The 22,491-nt window shown below is 36.7% G+C and overlaps 1 long non-coding RNA gene across 2 annotated transcripts in view; it reads left to right on the top strand.

The window, feature by feature from the left end:
- LOC141497872 (uncharacterized) overlaps positions 1-22,491 on the top strand; it is a 194,558-nt gene that overhangs the window by 160,321 nt on the left and 11,746 nt on the right. The window lies entirely within an intron of this gene.

The following is a 22,491-nucleotide window of genomic DNA, read 5'->3' as shown; positions in this document are numbered from 1 at the left end:
ATGGGGTGGTGCTGGCTGATGGAGCACCTGGGTTTTCGTGGTGTTATTGTTAATTGTTAGACCAAAATTATTATTCTGACAATCTATTCATGTCATAACAGATAGAGTGCTGGGACTGGAGTTAAAAAGACCAGAATCCAAATCAAACTTCAAACACTTACTAGTTGTATTTTTCAGTTTTTTGTTTTGTTTTGTTTTTCCAGCCAATGGGGTTAAGTGACTTGCCCAAGGCCACACAGCTAAGTAAGTATTAAGTGTCTGAGGCTGGATTTGAACCCAGGTCCTCCTGACTCTAGTGCCACTCTAATGCCTGCCCCCCCCACTATATTTCAGAAACTGTACTAAATTCTTTATAAATATTTCATTTAATCCTTAAAACAATCCTGTGAGGTAGGTGTTATTATCCCCTGGATATGTCACTCAACTAACCTGTTTGCCTCAGTTTTCTCATCTGTAAAAGGGGAATAACAGTAGCTACTTCCCAGAGTCAATTGAGATAATATCTGTAAAATGTTTAGCACAATGACTGCCACATAATGGCTCCATAACTATATTTTGATGATGATGATGATAATGATAATGATAATGATGATGATGATAATATGGAGAGGAGAGGGAGGAAGAATATACAAGTTATTTGACTTCTCTGAGCCTCAATTTTCTTATCTACAAAATGAAAGGGTTGAACTAGACAAGCACTAAGATCCCTTCAAGCTCTAAATCCAACCCAGTCCAATCCAACGTGGTGGATGAATGATACAAAGACTAGTCATTCCATCTTTCACCCCTACACCAATAATCTATAAACAAACCACCAGCAATGTGTAAAATACTTTTCTTGAAATATAGCCCTTGCCCTCAAGGAGCTTTCATTCTCCTAGAGAATACAGTAGAACAAGAGATAATAAATTGATATCTAGAAAGATCCTTCATTATCTTAATTCTTACCAAGATCTTAGACATTGAGTGAGTGTTGCCTCAGACGAACTGAGAAAGACTGTAATTTAGAAAGGCCAAGGTCAACCATTGCATCACAGATCATCAAAGGTCATCTTGACTTTTGTCTTGCCACTGGACTTCCAAGACTTTGGAAAAGAGAATGAGATTGATGATCTCATGAAGCTCTGCTTCACTTCAGTCCAATTCACTGAAAGCAAAGACCTCCCACTCATGATTTTATTGGTCTTCTTCTAGACCAAAGGCTGAACAGCAATAATAATAAAGGCAATCTAATAAAAATAATTTGGATTTAAATGAGACAGAATTACACTAAGTCTTCAGTCTTACTCTCTTCCAGAACCATCAAAGTTCAGTGGCAGGACAAAAGTGAGGATGACCAACAATGGCCAGGAAGCAGTAGATGGCCTTGGTTTCTTAGATGTCTAACCAAACACTAAATATTACATAGTGCTCACTGTAACTTCCTTCATGACCATGGGAACAAATTGTTCTCATCCACCCATTCAACTGGGAGGGAAGACTTTAAATATTTGGGGTAGACATCTCTCCAGTTCACCAACAGATTTGAGACCCCATGGTTATTCTCAACTTGCTTTAACCTGTTTGCCAAGGCAGTTTTACTGAGTATGCCCACTCTGCATTCTGTAGCTTCTTGGAGTCATAGGTGAGAATTAGGTGAATCAGGTAGATGCAAAAGATGGATGAGTAGAAGTGACAGGAGGCTTGGCTTTCCTTACCCCAGAGGGGCTAATCTTCCCTAATTTCTCCATACACCCCAGTCTTTAACTCCATTTTCTATAGTAGGAAACAAATTCAAAGAGGTTAATTGACTTTGCTTCTTAAGGTCATACAAGAAATGTTTGAGGCAAGATTTTAATTCAATCTTCTTGATATGAATTAAACAACTTTTTTCATTATGGACATCATTTCTTATAATATAACCTTAAACATAGGATACTATACAAATAGATGCAGATGAAAGTAATTTAAAAGATAGCACATACTCATTTAATACTGAATTCATTAATTCAATCTATGAAAATAAGGGCAGAAATAAACTCTTAAACAGTAATTTTTAAAGTCTGTCTTAGTAGACAGCTTCCAAAATGAGGAAGGGATATACATATAAATAGTACCTTTATTTAGGAATTATTATATTTCAATTTTTTATATTGTTTTGATTTACCAGGCAATGGGGTTAAGTGACTTGCCCAAGATCGCACAGCTAGGTAAGTATTAAGTGTCTGAGGCTGGAGGAACTCAGGTCCTCCTGACTCCAAGGCTGGTGCTCTATTTATTGCGCCTCTTAGCTGCCCCCCACCCCATTATATTTCAGGAACTGTACCAAATGCTTTTATAAATATTTCATTTGGTCCTTAAAACAATCCTGTGAGGTAGGTACTATTATTATCTCCATTTTTATAGCTAAGAAAATTGAGGCAGACAGAAATCAAGTGACTTGCCCATAGTCACACAGCTAATGTCTAAGGTTGCATTTGAACTCAGGACTTCCTGAATCCAGGCTCAGTTTCTTGCACCTTCTAGCTATCTTCAAATGGGAGAGCAGTGACACTTGCTTCTTATCAGGAACAATGGATAAATGATATGAGAAGGGATTAAAATTTGTTTTTTGAATAAATTTGTATGTCACTGTGCTGACTATTCTTTATAAAACAGCTTCATCCTTCTCTATTGTCTCCTTTGAGTTGTAGCTGCCCATCCTTGTTCAGAAACCATTGACAAATGGGATTCTTTCTGCTCTCTTATTCTGAAAGTCTTCTGGAAAAATATGATGAAAAATGGCAACCAAGCTTCCATCATGATGACTGGATGGGTAGGGGAAAACAGTGCCTTTGTGATAATCATTGGCATAATAATGTTTGTCCCTTCATTTTTGAAGAAGATCCTGACATCAGGGAGGTGATGCCATGACAAGCAAATGTATTGGACTTGAGTAAGGGGGGTGCTAAGTCACCAGCCTCACTTTCTCCTCCAGAGCTATCTGGGTCCAGTGGCCAGATCTGAATCAGGACAATTGGAGATGGCCCTGGATGGGGGGGCAATCAGGGTTAAGTGACTTGCCTAAAGTCACACAGCTAAAAAGTGGCAAGTCTCTGAGACTGAATTTGAACTGGTCCTCTTGAATCCCAGGCCAGTGCTCTATCCACTGCAACACCTAGCTGCCCCTAATCACTGGTATAAAGAACTCCCAGGTGAGGAAACTCCATCTATCAAAAAAGATCAGTATCTTTTCTGCAATTTCCAGGCAGAGTGGTCTAGCCTCTAGGCCTTAGAGCACTAAGAGATTAAATGACTCATCCAGGATTATTCAATTAATCAGTCAATAATCATTTATTAAGCACATAGTATATGTAGACACTATGCTCAGGACAAGGAGGAGAAATCTCAGACTAAGTGCAGTTAGGTGAGAAATGAGATGTTTGAACTGAGCTCCATCCATAAATGGAAGTTTAGAAGTTATGGCTCCACCCTTCATTAGAGGTGCAAGGAAGTGATGAGGTAAAGTATCAAAGGTCTGATAAGATCTTAGAGGATGAGGAAGTTATTCCAAAGGTGAGATTCCAGGGCCATGTTGGAGAAATCAGAGTGATTGTTCAGCCAATATGTGTCGGAGGTGAAATTTAAACCAGTTCTTAGTTTGTAGAACAGCTCTCTATTTTCTGTACCAAAATTGCCTCTAAGAACAGAATGACCACTTGAAAATAAATCAACTGATCAATCAATAAACATTTATTATGCCCCTACTATTTGCCATTGGCAGTGCTAAATTGTGGGGATAAAAAAATAGAGGCAAATAACAATCTCTATCCTCAAGGAGTTTACAATCTAATGGGGAAACAATATGTAAATAAACAACCAGTTCTCTGTTAACAGTTTTCCAGATCTTTCTGCACCTTCTGGGACTTCCTGTAGCCCCATTTCTTCCTTAGAATTTATATAAATTGAGAATAGTCTATGTATACAAAGCAAGCAATAATTAAGGAAATAATTAAAGGAGAGAAATGAGTAGAATTAAGTCGAGTTAGGGAAGGCTTCCTTTAGAAAGTAGGGTTTTAGATGGCACTTAAAGGAAACCAGGGAGGTCAACAGTCTCAACAGAATAGGTAAAGAAGTACAGGTATGAGGATACACATACCCTGCCCCCCCCCCCCACGCACACACACAGAGTTTACCCAGAACCAAGAGATGGAATATCTTGTTAGTAGAACAAGCAAGAGGTCAGTGACATTGAATACAAGAGTATATATATTGGATAGGGGAAGAGGGGGAAGACAGAAATACAAACCCTAGAATCAGGAGTATCCAGGTTCAAATCTGGCTTCAGATACTTGATATTTACTAGTTTTGTGATCTTGGGCTAGTCACTTGACCCTATTGCCTCACAAAAACCAAGAAAGAAAAAAAGAATACGTATTGGGGAATAAGAGTATAAGAAACCTAGAAAGTCAGGGTGGGCTAAGTTATAAAAGGTTTTGAATGCTAAGCAGAGCATTTTGTATTTGCTCTTGGAGCCACTTTTGAGTTTATTGAGAAAATTTATTTTGTAGTTTATTAAGAAAAAAGCAAAAACAAAGACAGCACATCAAAAAGATAAGCAACAGATTTTAAAAAAAGATGGCATTAAACTAACCAATAAATTAAGAAAAGTAATACAGTGCATCAAAACTAAGCAAGAGATTAACCAATTTCGACATATTTTTTAGGGTTTTTCTTAGTCATTCCTTCTTCTTGGGCACTCCATTTATCATTTCCTCCCAGGCCCTAGTCTTTTCTCCCTTGAGTACCTAGTAGCCTGAACATGTCAATAGTTTGTACAGAGCACACCATTGACTCATCTATGGAATCCACCCTTTCCCTTTACAAGAAGAATGTGGGAAAGGGTCTTTATATAACTGCTGAAAATGTCATTAGAGTAAATTTAGGTCCTTAAAAACAAAATAACATTCATGGAAGGGAGAGTTATTGACTCTCAAGGCTGTCCCTTCCCTCTTTTTCTCTCTTCCCTTCCCTGCAACTATGATTAAGAAAACTGGAGGGTCAGAGCCATGGCTTGGTGACCGAAGGAGGCCACCTGCCTTAGAAACAGGATTAAGTAAATAATCAAACTAAACAAACAGTTGGGCTTTAGTGTTCTAATTCAGTTTGTACAGCGGTTAAACCTTATGGGCTGAGCAGGACCGAAAGCCTGCAAACATCCTCTATTAAATCTGAGCCAACCTCCCAGGGCAAATGTCTTTGTTTACCTTTAGTCTTTTAGTGCAGAATGCTGATCCATTATGGTCCTGAGCTAACCTAGGTGTGGCCTGTCTGAAGGAACAATTGTAATGACCCCAGCTATGGATAGTCCCCCACAAAAAGTGTCTCAGTCTCCTTAAGTCTCTCCCTTGGAGGGTCAGCTGGTACAGGCAGAAATTAAGGGACAAGGTCTGAGGAGGAGATGCTGGGTGACTGAGTAGACCTGAGAGCTTTCGATCCCATTCAGGTCTTCTTCAGTTTAAGTTAGGAGAAGACCTGAGGGAAAGAATCTGATTAGAAGGAAATATGTGCTAAGTTAGAGACAAGGGAATTGGGTCATTTCCCAGCTCTGCCTGTCAGTAAAAGACCTTGGGTGAGTCATTTTTGCTTTCTGTATTGAAATTTCCTCAGTTTACTATAAGGATTAGATTGGGGGGGGGGGAGTTGCAAGGCAATGGAGTTAAGTGACTTGGCCAAGGACACACAGCTAGTAAGTATCAAGTGTCTGAGATTGGATTTGAACTCAGGTTCTTCTGACTTCTTATACTCTTGCTTTCCATCGCATATTTTTTTCTTTCTTGTTTTTTGTGAGGCAATGGGGTCAAGTGACTCACCCAAGTGTCTGAAGTCAAATTTGGACCCAGATCCTCTGGATTTAATGGCTGGTGCTTTATCCACTGTGACACCTAGCTGTCTCCTCCTCTCTTTGCAGGTCCCTCCAGGTCTGAATTTCAGGTCCTCTGACCATGGTCAGAGGACTCCAAAATAAATTTGACTAGGCAAATCATAAATTTTACATAGAGTGTCCCAATAATGAGATTCCTAAGGCATGGTGAAGAAATCACTGTGTGTGGAGGTGAAACTTGGGCCAAGTTCTTAATTTGGAGACCACCCATTAGTTCCCTCCAAAGAGTCAAAGATTTAAAGTAATCAATCAGTAAACATTTATTAAGCAACTACTAATTAGCAGCCCCAGAGCTAACTCTGGGGAGAAATGGTCCCTGCCTCAAGGGACATATGTTCTAATGGGAAAGTCACATGGACATAATACGCATGCACAAGACATCCATGGTCATAAATCAAATAAAAAGTGATCTTGGAGGGAAAGGTCCTAGTAGGTGGAAGACCATGAAAGGCCTCCCACAGTAGGTAGACTTTGAGTTGAAACCAGGGATTCCAGGATAGTCCGATCTAGAGGGAAAATATTCCAGTGATGGAAAAAGAGGACTATGCAAAAGAAAAGAGGGTCACTCCTGAGAAAATGAAATAGATAAATGGAATAAGATAGAAGAAAACATGAAAGGAAGTAATGTGTAAGTATGTATTTCTCCATGTATAAGGCACATCTTAATTCAGGGGCCTGAAATTGAAAAAAAAATGTTATTACATAAGGTTATTAAACTCAAGTTTTATTCATCATAAAATTCATATAACTCCTTATCACTGTCAAAACTCCCATCCATTTGCTTTTCCTCATTTGTGTTTGATGATGAATCACTGTCTTAGGAGAGGCTCTGACTGCTCTCCTATCTGGGCTCTGGTCTGGGGTTGACTACAAGCACTCCTTAGACAAGTCTGGTGTGAGGACAAATGCTCAGTCCATTCCAGTTCATGAACCTGAAGCACCAGTTGTGTCTTCCTTTGAAATCATTAACTTCTTTTTCATCAGCAATTCTTCTTGCTTTCTGCTGAACCATCTTTGTGGGCACAGGAATTCCACTTCCCTTTTGCTCTTCAATCCATCTCTTCCATTCCCTCTCTAACTCAGGCCATTTGGCTGACTTACCTCTCATGGCCTCCTTCTGCCCAGGCATTTCCAGTTGAGTTTCTTCTTCCCAGAGCTGGTCTCAGGTTGTTTTCTCAGTTGGAAGAGAACCAAACTTACATTTGGCAGCATGATTTCTATTCACTTTTGCAAACTGGATCACCTTGAACTTGAATTCAGCACTATATGAAAAGTCTTTTCTGAGCCATTTCTAGGCAGAGCATGGAAAAATGTACCTAATAAACTGGTAACAAATGAGAAACAATGAACACAAAGACAACAAGCGTGGAAAAAAAGTGGGAAATACAAGTAAAAAATTTATGACCATTGTATAAGATACTCCCAGTTTTTAGATGCCAAATTTTTCAAAAATTTCTAGTATGGTATACTGGAAAGGTTCTTGAGAAAGGGCCTGGTTGTCAAGAATTTTAAATGTCAAATAGAGAATCAAGTTTATGACCCTCATGTATCAAAGGTGCTAGTCTTTCTAGAATATTCCACATATCCCTTTACTGGGCTGCTCATCCACCTTTGGTGTCCACCTGTCACCCAACTCTCACTGATGGCTTCTAGAAGATATAGCAAAGACAGCAGCTATACCCTACTAAAATTATCTCATCAAATGGCTATAACCAGGTTGAGGGTAATTGATAAGCCTCAAACCTGTTAATGAGTTAAGGGGATGTCTACCCCAACCATGTGAAAACTTCCCTGGCAGAATAGCTGAATATGGCTATAGAAGCAGATAGTCTAGAGTGCTCAGGGCCTAGTTAGATATTGAAAACACCAAGGTTATTCACTGTATCTAAAACTATAGTCAGTTGTCTTGACTTTTCTCTTGTCTCTGGACTGTGATGATTCTTGGAAGAGAAAGTAAATGCAACTCTGTGCAATTCTATCTCACTTATATCCAATTTATGCATGAGTCAAAAGATATCACCCATACCATTTTACCATTTTTACCTACCTCAAAGTTCTGTGGCCACAGGCAATTGATGAAGCAACAGTAGCTTAAAGGAAACTTGAGATGTACAAATCTCTCCTTCAAATGTTCATTGGGACATTTTGTACTCAATCTGTAATGGTCACACTTTTGGAGCTTGAATTGGTCCTAAGTTGCTTCCTGACATCAAAACTTATCTTCTTAACACTAATATTCTCCAGGAAATGCTGCATGGCCACATATTATAGAATATTAATTTTTCTGAAGAATCCTAATTGTGGGGGATCCACTATTTGATAAAGACACATATGGTAGGTGAAAGTAGGTTGCACCACATTACCAAAGATGACCTGTATTGTCAATGAATCACCAAGGATATTTATGACTGTGAAATGGGGTAGGTCAGTCTTGTTCCAAGATTAAGAGATAGTAAAGAGAAAACTAAAGTGATAAAGGACCTAGAAGAAGACTCCACTATCACACTTTGAATAGATCCTCTTTGAATATGAAAGGACATGGACAAGAATTCCATAGTACCTCATGTAGATAGTTATGAACTGCACCCCTGAAGAGAGTACCTACACTTTGGAAAGCATAGACTAATTAAAATATCAAAATATTGAAATGTTTATATATAGAGAGAAATATTCATATATAACCATATATGTATATTATTTGCATTTTTTCAACACTAACCTTGACTCTCCAGACTATCTTATGCTCTTCTTCTTCCTCTTTCTTCATCATGAACCACCTTCCAAACCTGGAAATGGTTCTGTCCTGGAGTTCCTCTCTTCTAACCAGGGATTCCTACTCAGGACATTTTCTAGGAGGGTATCCTGCTTATTTAGCACTTGTCTTCTCCTCCTTGTTTGACAGTCATATTGTCCCTTTAAAGGAAAGGATCATCTTGTTTTCTTCTCTTTGCATCCTTAGTGTTTAGCACTATTAGCCAATTTAGTAACTGGCACATGTCAAGAACTTAATAAATGCTTTATCCATCTATCTCCCTCTCTGTCTATTATCTATCTTTCTATCTATTTACCTTTTTCTATCTAGCCATCATCCCTCCAAACACATATTGTTGTAGCTAAAGTCAGTCCAATCATGTCACTAGTCCAGCATTTATTAAATTTATTTATTAAATTAGTAAATTAATTAATTAAATTATTACATTATTAGATTGTTAAATTTATTTATTTATTAAATTTATTAAATTTTTAAACATTTATTAAATAACTAAAGGGGCAGTTAGATGGCACAGTATATAAAATACTGGCCTTGAAGTCAGGAGGACTGGACTTTGAATTCAGTCTCAAACACTTACTAGTTGTGTGACCTTGGGCAAGTTACTTACCCCAGATTTCCCAGCATCCAGGACCATCTCCAGTTGTCCTTGTTGACCCAGATGGCTCAAGAGGAGAAAGTGAGGCTGGGAACTTAGCACAGAATTTATGTACATGTCCCTGATGTCATGGCCTTCTTCAAAAATGAAGGACAGAGGTCATCATTGTTAAGTGCCTACTGTGAATTCTGCATTGTGCTAATTATTGAGAATACAAAAAAGGCAAACAAGAGCTCCTGCTCTCAAGGAGCTCAGTCTCCTAAGAAGAAAGTAAAAAACAAGAAAGTGAGGGAGGGGCCCCTGCCCCAGGAATGACAAAGATGGGAATGAAGCAATCTGATGACTGCCTCGGGCACCCTCCTTAAATGGAGGATCTGGAGTTTGCCATAGTTCATCATCCACCTTCTCCAATCAGAGGGAGGGAAGTTGTATCAGACTAGTTCATGTCAGAAATAAAATGAAACCTCAGCCCTCAGCCCTCAAACCTAGATAATTGGTCTGAGCCACAATTTGCATGACATGTTGTCTTGGAATAAGGTTACCCTTTTGAATGAGAATGGATTTGAATTAAAAAAAATAAAAGATTGAGACATTGTGATGCTGAGGCTGGACAAGGAGGATGCATCATAGCTGGTCTGCTCCAGGTGAGCACTCTCCTGCCTCAATCTGGTCCCATAATTCCCAGCTGCTTAATAACCAGGAATCTTCCTTCAAGAATGCCCCATAGTAGGGGAAGAGCAGCATAGTATAGATGAAAAAAGTACTGATTTGGGAGTCAGAAAAGCTAGATTTGACTCCTGCCTCTAATACTTTCTATTGATATGATCTTGGACAAGTCACTTAATATTTTTTTGTCCATTTGTAAAACAGTGAGATGAGTACTTTTGCTATTTCCCTAACTGGCTTGTGAAAGGTAAAACATTATTTAAATTATTTTAACATCTGGAATATCCTGTCCCATCCCCTGTCATTGTATTCACATAGTAGGTCTCTGTGCCAAGGTTACCTCAGTTTCAAGGTTCTCTGTGGATCCATATCCATTCAAAATCATCATTCAAGAGCTCCTTTCAGGGGTGACTAGGTGGTGCAGTGGATAGAGCACCAGCCCTGGAGTCAGGAGTACTTGAGTTCAAATCTGGCCTCAGACACTTAATTACCTAGTTGTGTGGTCTTGGGCAAGCCACTTAACCCCCATTGCTTTACAAAAAAAAAACAACTAAAAAAAATCATCTCTTCAGGGTATAGACCCAGTAGTAGTATTGCTGGATCAAAGGGTATGCACATTTTTGTTGCTCTTTGGGCATAATTCCAAATCACTCTTCAGAAAGGTTGGATGAGTCCACAGCTCCACCAACAATGTATTATGTTCCAGATTTCCTGCATCTCTTCCAAAATTGATCACTTTCCTTTCTGGTTATATTAACCAGTCTGAGAGGTGTGAGGTAGAATCTCAGAGATGTTTTAATTTGCATTTCTCTAATAAGTAATGATTTGAAGCAATTTTCCATATGAGTATGGATTGCTTTGATTTCCTCAGCTGTAAATTGCCTTTGCATATCCTTTGACCATTTGTCATTGAGGAATGGCTTGGTTTTTTTTTTTGAAAATTTGACTCAGTTCTCTATATATTTTATAAATAAGTCCTTTGTCAGAAACACTAGTCATAAGAAGTATTTCCCAATTTACTACATTCCTTTTGATCTTGGTTACAGTGGTTTTGTCTGTGCAAAAGCTTTTAAATTTAATGTAATCAAAATCATTTAGTTTGTTTTTAGTGATGTTTTCCACCTCTTCCTTAGTCATAAATTGCTTCCCTTTCCATAGATCTGACAGGTAAACTGCTCCTTGATCTTCTAGTTTGCTTATAATATTGGGTTTTTGTCTAGATCCTGAATCCATTTTGATCTTATCTTGGTATAGAGTGTGAGGTGTTGGTCTAATCCAAATTTCTTCCATACTAAACTTCCAATTTTCCCAACAGTTTTTATCAAAGAGAGAGTTTTTATCTCAATAGCTGGACTCTGGGTTTATTATTGAACAGCAGATTACTATAATCGTTTCCTGCTATTGCTTTTTCTAACTCCTTAAAGCAATTTTTTGGAATTTTGATTTGTAGGGCACTAAACAAGTAGTTTAGTTTTGGTAAAATTATCATTTTTATTACATTAGCTTGACCTATCCATGAACAGTTGATGTTTGCCCAGGTATTTAAATCTGATTTTATTTGTGTGAGAAGTGTTTTTTGGATTATTTTTGCAAGGCAATGGGGTTAAGTGCCTTGCCCAAGGTCACACAGCTAGGTAATTACTAAGTGTCTGAGGCCGGATTTGACTCAGGTACTCCTGACTCCAGGGCCGGTGCTCTATCCACTGTACAACCTAGCTGCCCATGAAAAGTGTTTTGTAATTGTTTTCAAAAAGTTTTTGAGTCTGCCTCAGCAGATAGATTCTCAGGTATTTTATTTAGTCTGAGGTTACTTTGAATGGGGTTTCTCTTTCTAGCTCTTTCTGATATATCTTGCTAGTCATATATAGAAATGTTGAGGATTTATGAGGGTTTATTTTATATCCTGCTACTTTGCTAAAGTTGCTAATTATTTCTAGTATTCTTTTAGATGACTTTTTGGGATTCTCTAGGTATACCATCATATCATCTGCAAAGAGTGAGAGCTTTGTCTCCTCCTTCCCTATTCTAATACTTTCAATTTCTTTTTCTTCTCTTATTGCTGGGGCTAATATTTCTAATACCATATTGAATTATAGTGGTGATAATGAGCATCCTTGTTTCACCCCTGATCTTATTGGGAATGCCTCAAACCTATCCCTATTGCATATAATATTTGTTGATGATTTCAGATAGATACTGCTTATTATTCTAAGGAACAAAACATTTATTCATATACTCTCTAGTGTTTTTATTAGGAATGGGTGCTGTATTTTGTCCAAAGATTTTTCAGCATCTCTTGATATGATCATATGATTTCTGATAGGTATGTTATTGATATAATTAATTATACTAACAGTTTTCCTAATATTGAACCAACCCTGCATTCCTGGGATAAATCCTATTTGCATTATCTTAATGATAACTTGTTGTAATCATTTTGTTAAGATTTTATTTAAGATTTTTGCATCTATATTCTTCAGGGAGATAGGTCTATAATTTTCTTTCTCTGTTTTAACTCTTCCTGGTTTAGGTATCAGCACCATATTGGTGTCATAGAAAGAGTTAGGCAGAATTCCATATTCACCCATTTTTCAAAAAATTAATATAGAATTGGAACCAATTGTTCCTTAAATGTTTGATAGAATTCACTTGTAAATCCGTCAGGCCCTGGAGATTTTTTTCTTAGGGAGTTCAATAATGGCTTGTTGAATTTCTTTTTCTGAGATAGGGGTATTTATGTTTTTAATTTCCTCTTTTAATCTGGGCAACTTATATTTTTTGTAAATATTCACCAATTTCACTTAGATTGTCAAATTTATTGGCAGAGTTGGGTAAAATAATTCCAAATTATTACTTTAATTTCCTCCTCATTGGTGGCGAGTTCACCTTTTTTCATTTATGATAGTAGCAATTTGGTTTTCTTTTTTCTTTTTTTTAATCAAATTGACTAGAGGTTTATCAATTTTATTATTTTTTCCCATAAAAATCAGCTCTTGGTTTTATTTATTAGTGTAATAGTTTTCTTGCTTTTGATTTAATTGATTTCTCCTTTAATTTAAATTTTTTTAATTTGGTATGCATATTTAGTTCATTGATTTCTTCTTTCTCTAATTTATTTGTGTAAGCATTTAATGATATAATATATCCCTTGAAAGCTGCCTTGAATGTATCCCATAGGTTTTGGTATGTTGTTTCATTATTGTCATTATCTAGGATGAAATAATTAATTCTTTCTATAATTTTTGCTTAATCCACTTATTCTTTAAAATGAGGTTATTTAGTTTCTACTTATTTCTGGGTCTATATCTCCCTGGCCCAGAATTTCATGTGATTTTTATTGCATTATGATCTGAAAAAGATGTATTCACTATTTCTGCCTTTCTGCAATTGATCATTAGGTTTTTATGTCCTAGTACATGGTCAATTTTTGTGTAAGTGCCATGTACTGCAGGAAAAAAAAGTATATTCCTTTCTATCCCCATTCAATTTCCTCCATATGACTATCATATCTAGGTTTACTAACAATCTATTTACCTCCTGAACTTCCTTCTTATTTATTTTATGATTAGATTTATCTAAATCTGAGAGCAGGAGGTTGAGGTCTCCCATTAGTAGAATTTTGCTGTCTATGTCTTCCTGTAGTTCTTTCAACTTCTCTTCTAAGAATTTGAATGCTGAACCATTGGGTGTATACATATTTAGTACTGAAATTTCTTTGTTGTCTATGTTACCTTTTAGGAGGATATAGTTTCCTTCCTTATCTCTTTTAATGCTATCTATTTTTGCAGCTGCTTTGTCTGAGATAAGGATTGCTAGTCCTGCTTTTTTCACTTCAGCTGAAGCAAAATATATTTTGCTCCAACCTTCTACCTTTACTCTATATGTATCTCTCTGCTTCAAATGAGTTTCTTGTAAGCAGCATATTGTTGGATTCTGGTTTTTAATCCATTCTGCTATTCATTTATGTTTTAAGGGAGAGTTCATCCCATTTACATTCAAAGTTATAATTACTAACTATTTATTGCCCTCCTTGATTTCTTCCTTCTGTATGTATTTTTCCCTCCTTTCCCCCTTTATCCATATTCCCCAATGATTTGTTTCTGAATACCATCACCTTCAGTGTGTTTCCCCTCTTATATCAACCCCCCTCCCCTTTCTTTCTGGGCTCTCTTTTCCCTTCTTCCCTTCCTTCTGTAGTTCTCCTCCCCCCACCCTGTTCCCCCCTCCCCTTTCCCCCTTTTAATGCTTAAAAGGTAAGATAATTTTCTTAACTTAACTAACTGTGGTAAAGTCAACTTTAAGCCAAGTCTGATGAGAGGAAGATTCAGGTGGTTCTTACCTCCTCCCTTCTTCCCATCAATCACAATAGGTCTTTTGTACTTCTTAATGTAATGAGATTTACCCTATTCAGTCTCCCTCCATCCTCCTTTGTCCTTACTGTTCCCCTTTTTAAGGAGGTATTTTTAAGTCATTCTGAGTCGCAGAAAAGTTATGAGTGTCCATCACTTCTGGCTATGTATATTCTCTCTAATAGAGTTACAATTCTCAAGAGTTGTGAGACTCTTTCTCCCAAGTGGATATATAGCCAGTTTCATCTTATTGGATAACAGATTTTTTTTAACCTTTTCATGTGTCTCTTGAGCCTTGCCCCCTGTTTGATGTCCAAATTTTCTATTAGCTCTGGTCTTTTCATCATGAAATCTTGGAAGTCTCCAATTTCATTAAAAGTTCATCTTTTCCCCTAGAAAAGAAGGCTCAGCTTTTCCAGGGCGTGGATTCTTGGTTGTATTCCAAGCTCCCTTGCTCTTTGGAATGTCTCATTCCAGACCCTTCAATCCCTTAATGTTACTTCAGCCAGGTCCTGAGTAATCCTTACTGTGGCTTCTTGGTATTTAAATTTTTTCTTTCTAGTTGCTTGCAGGATTTTTTCTTTTATCTGATAGTTCTGGAATTTGACCACAACATTCCTTGGTGTTTTCATTTTAGGATCTCTTTCCAGAGGGGATCAATGTATTCTTTCAATAACTATTTTTGTCTTCTGGCTCCATGATATCAGGGCAATTTTCTGTCACTAAATCCTGTAATAATTAGTCCAGGCTTTTTTTTTCTCTTCAATGTTTTCAGGAAGGCCTATAATTCTCAGGTTCTCCCATCTTGATCTGTTCTCAAGGTCAGTGTTTTTGCTGATGAGGTATTTTACATTTTCTTCTATTTTTCTGTCTTTTGGCTTTGTTTAACACAATCTTGTTGGCTCATGAAGGCATTAGTTTCTGCCAATTCCATTCTTTTTTTAAGAGAAGATTTTTTTCTTCATTTATCTTTTGCAACTCCTTTTCCAGTTGGTCAATTCTATTTTTGAAGGAGTTTTCCATTTACCCAAGTGTAATTTCGAGAGAATCATTTTCTTTTTGCATTTGTCCAATGGAAGATTTGAGAGAGTTATTCTCATTTTGTATTTGTCTAATTGTATTTTCCAAGGATTTGTTTTCTTTTTGCAAGATGTTAGTTTTCTCTTGAGTTTCTTTTCCCAATTTTTCCAATTGATTTTTAAACTCCTTCCTGATTTCTTTAAGGAAGCCTTTCTGTCTGAGATCAATTCATATTCTCCTCAGCAGTACTAGATCTCTCTGGGTTAGAATCTGTCCCTTCTGAGTATTTCTCCATGGGCCCCCCCTTTCTATGGCCTTTTTTCATCTTTCTAGGATCTTGTGTTGAGGGGGCAGAGCTGGCTCTTTGGTTTGCTTTTAAAGATCCTAGAGGCTTTGTTCACTTGGCTTAGTAATTTGAAGGGCCAACCAGTAGGGGGCACTGGTTGCTTTCTCTGGAGTGTTTAAGGGTCTCAGCAGCAGTCTGAGTTGACCTTGAACAATGGGCTGGGCCCTGGGGGATAGAGTTAATCTCTTTCTGTTGCCCTGAATGGGGAGTGTGGAGGGTTGTTTAATTGTTTGTTCCAAGCAAGGGGCTCTACTGAAAGTATGGAGCTCAGGTCCCCAGCCCAGATGGTGGTTCTCCAGATGTGCTCTGAAACTCGATGCTGGAACTCTCTCAAAGCTCCTTCCCCATGCCACCCCCCCAACAAAGACTCCAAATTCTCACCAAAGTCTCTATGATTGAGGCAGACCCTCTGTCTTCCCCCAGCTGCTGTCCCCACATTGATCCTCTGCTGTTGTCTTCCGTTTCACCCATGATCCCCGAGACAGACCTTCTTGGTAGGTGTTTTCCTACCTTCTCTTTCCATCTTGATCAAATTTCTGTTAAGAGTTTTCTCTCATGTTGTTTTTGAGGGGGAAAAGGAGCACTTATCACAGTGTCTTCTCTCCACCATCTTGTCCAGAAGAAGAAATTAGAACTTTTAATAGAAAAATTTATCTCCCTTTTACCTTGGACTGAATGAAACTTAAATGACTATCACTACTCATTCTTTGGTACATGAAATTCTCAGCATTATTGGCTTCCATCAGGGAGAATTTCAGCTAGAAAGTTTCATATCAGTGTAAGAATAAGAGATAGGATCTTGCATGTAGTAGGTACTTTAATAACTTTGGTGAAATTATTGGATTGAATTCATAGCTCCCTTATTGCTCTTTCCCAATGTACTTTGTATTGTAGTTATTTGTGTAAAGGGTTTTTAACCTTCCCAACTAGTCTCTCTCTCAAGTCAGAAATTGTTTCAATTCGTCTTTACATCCTGCATTGCTTCTGGCACAGACTAGGCTCTTGATGAAATGATTGCTGACTAAATAAATGAATGATGTGTATACCAGCAAAGACCTGGGAGGTAACATACAAAGTGATTGGAAAGGGCATTGGATTTGAATTCAGAAGATTTGATTTAAAATTCTGTCTCTAACACTTAATATCCTGTCTTTGAAACTCTCTGGATCTCTATTTTCTCATATATAAAAAGGATTTAGAATAGGTGGCCTAATTTATGGTCTTTTCTAACTTGGAAGATGATCATATGACCCTGTGCTTCCTTAGAAGTTCAAAAAACTCCTCTACATAAGACTCATCCTTTAAACCAAGCTTACGCATACCTGTTACTCAAGAAGACATCCTATCTGGTCTAGTTGATAAATATTATTCCTTCAAACCATCAAAAACAATTATTTTCCTTTGTTTGCTGAGAAAATGAGAGTGAAATGATTATAAAGCCAGGCTACCCATTTTATCTTCAGGGAATATGTTGCTTATATTATAGGATCTCTTTTTATAAATTTGGAAATATCACATATTTTCTATTTGTACTTCTCTGCCAGATATGTCTCCTGGTCAGGGTAATAAAGTACCTTCTTTTTCTCATTCATCACTTTAAATATTTATACATTCTGTGCCCAGTAAATAAACGCAAACATCCTGGTCATTTTATTAAGGTTAATGCATGCAGTATCACTCAAAAGCCATGGCTTCCTACTTACAATCCCAGACAAATGTTCAATCTGTTAAAGGCATATTCACAAATAGGAAAATGACACACAGGAAGAGCAAATTAGCAGTTTTATGAGAACCTCTATATTTTTTGACATTTTTAGAGTTGACATTTTCAGCTTTAACATTTCTTCAACAAGGCATTTTGCATTTAATAAGTTCTGGGATTGGGACTTCTCTTCCCCAGAGGCTAATACTGGTTGCAGTTGGCAAAGCTGGCTGCATCTAAAATGCTGGGGGTAAACCAAAGATGTTTTTCCCAAACATCCATGCCTTATTTAATTAAAGGCTGTCATTTTCTGGTTCTTTCTTCTTCCAGCTGTTAGCATTGATGGACTAACAAAAGGAGGAAAAAAACAACTCCAGATATTTCTGAGCTGGGAATTTCAAAAAAAAACAACTTCACAACTTCAAATATTTATAAAAATTAAATTACTAGTTTAAATAAATAAAAGGGCAATTTTCACAAGAAGATAAATAGATTGGTTCTTTTCTGTTAGGACAAAAAGGATACAAAACTACAGTGTTTCTAGATAGCATTGTGTCTGTGTCAGTTTCTTAAGTATATTTGATCCATCATCCTCTATGTTTTATTTAGATAGTGTCAAACAAAACCGGAACATAGGGTCCAGAATTCAAAGCAAAAGTAATAACACTGAGGGGGCTGTGAAATTTCTGGACAGTAAACATGAAATCCTGGACTGCTTCAAGAATATCTGTCTTTTGATGCCAGCAAATTATTTGTCTTTTTGGCAGAGAGGTAAATTCACCACCATTTTCCAAGTAGTTTTTAACTTCTCTTGTCATATTAGTTATATCCCATTCATGCGAAGTGGAGTGAGAATTGCCAGTTCTTCCTGAGTCCCATTTATTCTTTTTTTTTAAAGACATCTAGTTAGGTGGTACAATGGATGGAGTGAAATGTCTGGAGTCAGAAAGATCTTTGCTTAAATCTGATTTGAACTAAAGGGTTCAAAAGGTTGTGTGACTTTGGGCAAGTCTTTGTCTCAGTTTCCTTATCAATGAACTGGAGAAGAAAATGACAAACAATTTCAGTAGCTTTGCCAAAAAAACCTTAAAGGGATCACCAAGAATCAGACACAATGGAAACAAGTGAACAACAAAAGTACCCAATTCCTTTCCTTTTCAACTTGAACCTGCTAGACAGCTTGGGACAAAGCAAGAAAATGAGATTCAGAGACCTGAAGTCCTAAAATAATCCACCAGATAACTGAAAATCCAGTATGGGGTTAGCCATATAGATTATTTTACTGCTGGTAAATTGGTACAATTTCCCCTGAGGGAGCCTTCTAGAAGGATGGTGAGTAGAAAATTCAAACTTCTTTCTTCTGTGCTAAAAGCAAACAAGGAAATACGCATGTCTAGATCAATTTTAAAGATATCTTAATAAAGTTTTATTTTTTGTTTTGCATTAAATTTGCATTTCTATTTTGTGGCATATAGAATTTGTGGATAGAAAGCTAATATCAAAGCAGGAGCATGACAGGATTTCAAGCATCTGACAGATATTAGCTGAGTAACTTTGGACAAATCATGTACCTTTTGTGCTTTTAGGTAGCTCTAGGAATTATACGTTGCAGAGAATACGTCAACCAGAATTGATAGTTTCCTACAAAATTGATGAGAATTTCCTACAGTAGTGAAATCATAGATATATTCTCATTTAATTTTCCATGTCAGTTTGGTAAATAGTTATAGAACTTATCTGTCTTATTTGCTTTGTTTTGAAAAACATTTTTCTACTATCCAGAATGCATTTTTTTACTCCTTTCATTTCCCCCAATGAAAAAAGAAAAAGGGGGGTAGAGGGGGGGGGAGAGAGAGAGAGAGAGAGAGAGAGAGAGAGAGAGAGAGAGAGAGAGAGAAGGAATGAAGGGAGGGAAGAAGGAAGAGAAGGATGAAGTGAAGAAAGAAGAATTGAAAGAAGGGAGGAAAAAGAAGAAAAGAAGGAAGGAAAGAAGGAACAGAAACTCATATAAGCAGTCAAGCAAAACAAGCTCCTATATTGGTCATGTTCAGAAATACTGATCATTTAGTTGATCAGAGTTGTTTTCTTCATAAGTAAATAGTAAATATCTAAAACCAAGAACCAACATTATGTGTAATAGGGATAAAATTGAATCTTTTCTGATAAGATCAGGAATGAATAAGGATGCCTATTGTTATCAATTCTATTTGACACAGTACTAGAAATGGTAGCTATAGTAATGACAAGAAAAAAAGAAAGTGAGGGAATAAGAAAGGATAAAAGAGAAACAAAATTAATACCCTTTGAGATGATATGGTGATATGATTAGAAAACTACAGAATTGATGAAAAATTAATTGAAACAATAACCAGCTAAATTGTGGAGATAAAATTAATACCCCCAAATTATCAGTTTTTTGGTATGATACCAATGAAATTCAGCAGAAAGATATAGAAAGTAAAATCCCACTTAAAAGAATCTTAGAATGCATAAAATACTTGGAAGTTTGCCTATCAAGATATCCAACAATATAAAAACAGCTCCAAAACACTGGAAAATAGTAGTGAGTAATTAGAGAAAAACTTATGGTTTGTGAATGGGAAGTCAATATAACAAAAATGGCAATGATCTCTTGTTTCTTCTTTCCTCTTCTTTTGTCCCCCATCTCTGAACTTCCCAGGATCTAGGAGAATGTCTTCCATATATATAGTAGGTGCTGAACAAATAAATAAATTGACATCAAAAGAAGATATGCACTCATTAAGGAAACAAACTCAAAACACTGGATATGGCAGTAACTTTTTTCCTAGGTTGCTTCAGAAGGTGCCTACACAATAGAAAAATGATATCACAAATTGCAAATTAATTATTTTAAATGTAGATATTTGCTAATTAAGTCCAGTTACTTACATTTATATTCAATATTTTAAAAAATCATTCTATTAAAAACATCTGTGCTTCTTCCTCCATCTCTGCAACCCAAAACTACTGATTTGATTGAGGATAAAAAATGTACCACCACAAATTTCCTCTTAAATTTGACTCATACTTATTTTTTTAAGGTTTTCGCAAGGCAGTGGAGCTAAGTGACTTGCCCAAGGTCACACAGCTAGGTAATTAGTAAGTGTCTGAGGATAGATTTGAACTCAGGACCTCCTGATTTCAGGGCTAGTACTCCATTTACTGTGCCACCTAGCATACTTATTAAAACAATCTTCCCAACTTTGCTCTTAATACTATCAATCATGTTTCTATCTCTATTGAAGGGGTGAGGAACATCTGGCCAGTGGACCCCCAAATCATTTGGTCTGGTGCTGTCAAGGCAACAGTAGGCAGGACTAGAAATAAAAAAAAATAAAGAAGTTTTTTAGGAGTGAATTAATTAAATGTTTGACCAAACATAGCAGGCTAATTTTTAAGTTGATAATTTTGTGAATTATATTATAAATATCCAAATGGCTCTTGGCAGAAAAAATGGTTCTCCACCCCTGCTCTATTGCATGAAAAGCTTAGAGATTAAAAAGATAAAAATCTGACTGTTCCCAGCTCTACCTGTCCCAACAGCTTCCCTCTTCCATCAATGACTGACATTTATCACTCTATAGTTTACAAAGGACATTATGTCATTTAAACATCATGATAACCCATAAGATAGGCACTCTAGGCATTGGTATTCTATAGGCATTAGATAAGTGAAGTAAGGTTCAAATTAGGCAAATAACTCATCCAATGTCATATAGCTAAAAATTGTCAGGGATGGTTCCTGAATACAAGTATTTTTGACTTCAAGCCCTTAATTCTATCCACTAAGTCCTGTTACTGCTTCTCTGTGAAGTGTCAGAATTTTGACCAATTTTCTTCTATTGTGATGGGATTCACTGAATCATAGAATCTCAGAGGAGCTTGGAACATTGGAGGGCATCTACTCCCATCAATATCTAAAAAAGACTCCTGTCTATAATACACCTAACAATGAGGAGAAACCCAAAGCTAAGGCTGTTTCTTATATAATGTGTTTGCTTACAGCAAGGAATTATTCTGTGTCCTGAGCAAAAAGTATTTGTAATACAGTGTATTAATTATTAGGAAAATATTCCTGACTTCAATCAGAAATATATCTCTGGAGATTCCATATCCTTTTTTAAGACCTACTGCTTCTGTGATTAAGAAAAATAAGTTTATTCCCTATTCCACTTGACAGGACTTAAAATAATTGATAAATTGACTGTAGACTTCTTGAGAGCATTATTTTAATTTAAATAACTAGTACAGTGTCTGGTACATAGCAGGCATTTAATAAATACTTTTGACTGATTAATTCTTTGAAGACAGTTTATTGTGTTCTCACAATTCTGCTTTTTTCTAATTTAAGCACTCTCAGTTCCTTCTATCTCCAAATGAAGTCTCACAATTTCAATTAGTATAAGGTTGGACTCCTAAGAATGGAACAGACTCAGCCACAGAATTACAGGATTTGAAGACTTATGTTGGATTCTGATTCCCAAATGACAAGGCAGAACATACCACCATCTCTTTTGCCAGGGAGAAAGGCACAACAGTTACTAACTCAATGATAAAAATTAGACCACTATTTTTTTATCTATTTGTCCTATAATCAAGGTAATATCCACCTAGAGGGGCCTTATAAAATCACTTTTCCCTGACACCTTAAAGGTTCAAAGTGCTTCTTATAAAATTAATAGCTCCCCTTTCCCTAACACTTCATAGGTTCAAAGTCCTTCACTCAATCTTTTCCTCTTGACATTCCAATGAAGTCGATAATAAGACCAATTCACATTTCTATAGCCTTTAAAGTTGAAAAGCCCCTTTCTTACAACACCCCTGTGAAGTACCTAGTCCAAGGATTATTAACTCCAGCTGGTGAGGAAAATCAGAGAGCTTAAGGAGTTTACCAGTATTCACACTGTTCATAAGTAGCAGAGGTTGGATTTGAAATTCTATCAATTCCCTATTTTTAGAAATATTTGCTTTATATCATGCTTTCATACAAGAATTATTATTCTCATTTTGGAGGTGGGGAAACTGAGTCTCAGACAAACCTAGACTTGATCCCAGGTCATGTAACTATATATATATATATATATATATATATATATATATATTATATATATAATATA

Source organism: Macrotis lagotis, chromosome X (genome assembly GCF_037893015.1).
Source record: "Macrotis lagotis isolate mMagLag1 chromosome X, bilby.v1.9.chrom.fasta, whole genome shotgun sequence".
NCBI lineage: Eukaryota > Metazoa > Chordata > Mammalia > Peramelemorphia > Peramelidae > Macrotis > Macrotis lagotis.
This window is presented reverse-complemented; position numbering and strand designations above follow the sequence as displayed.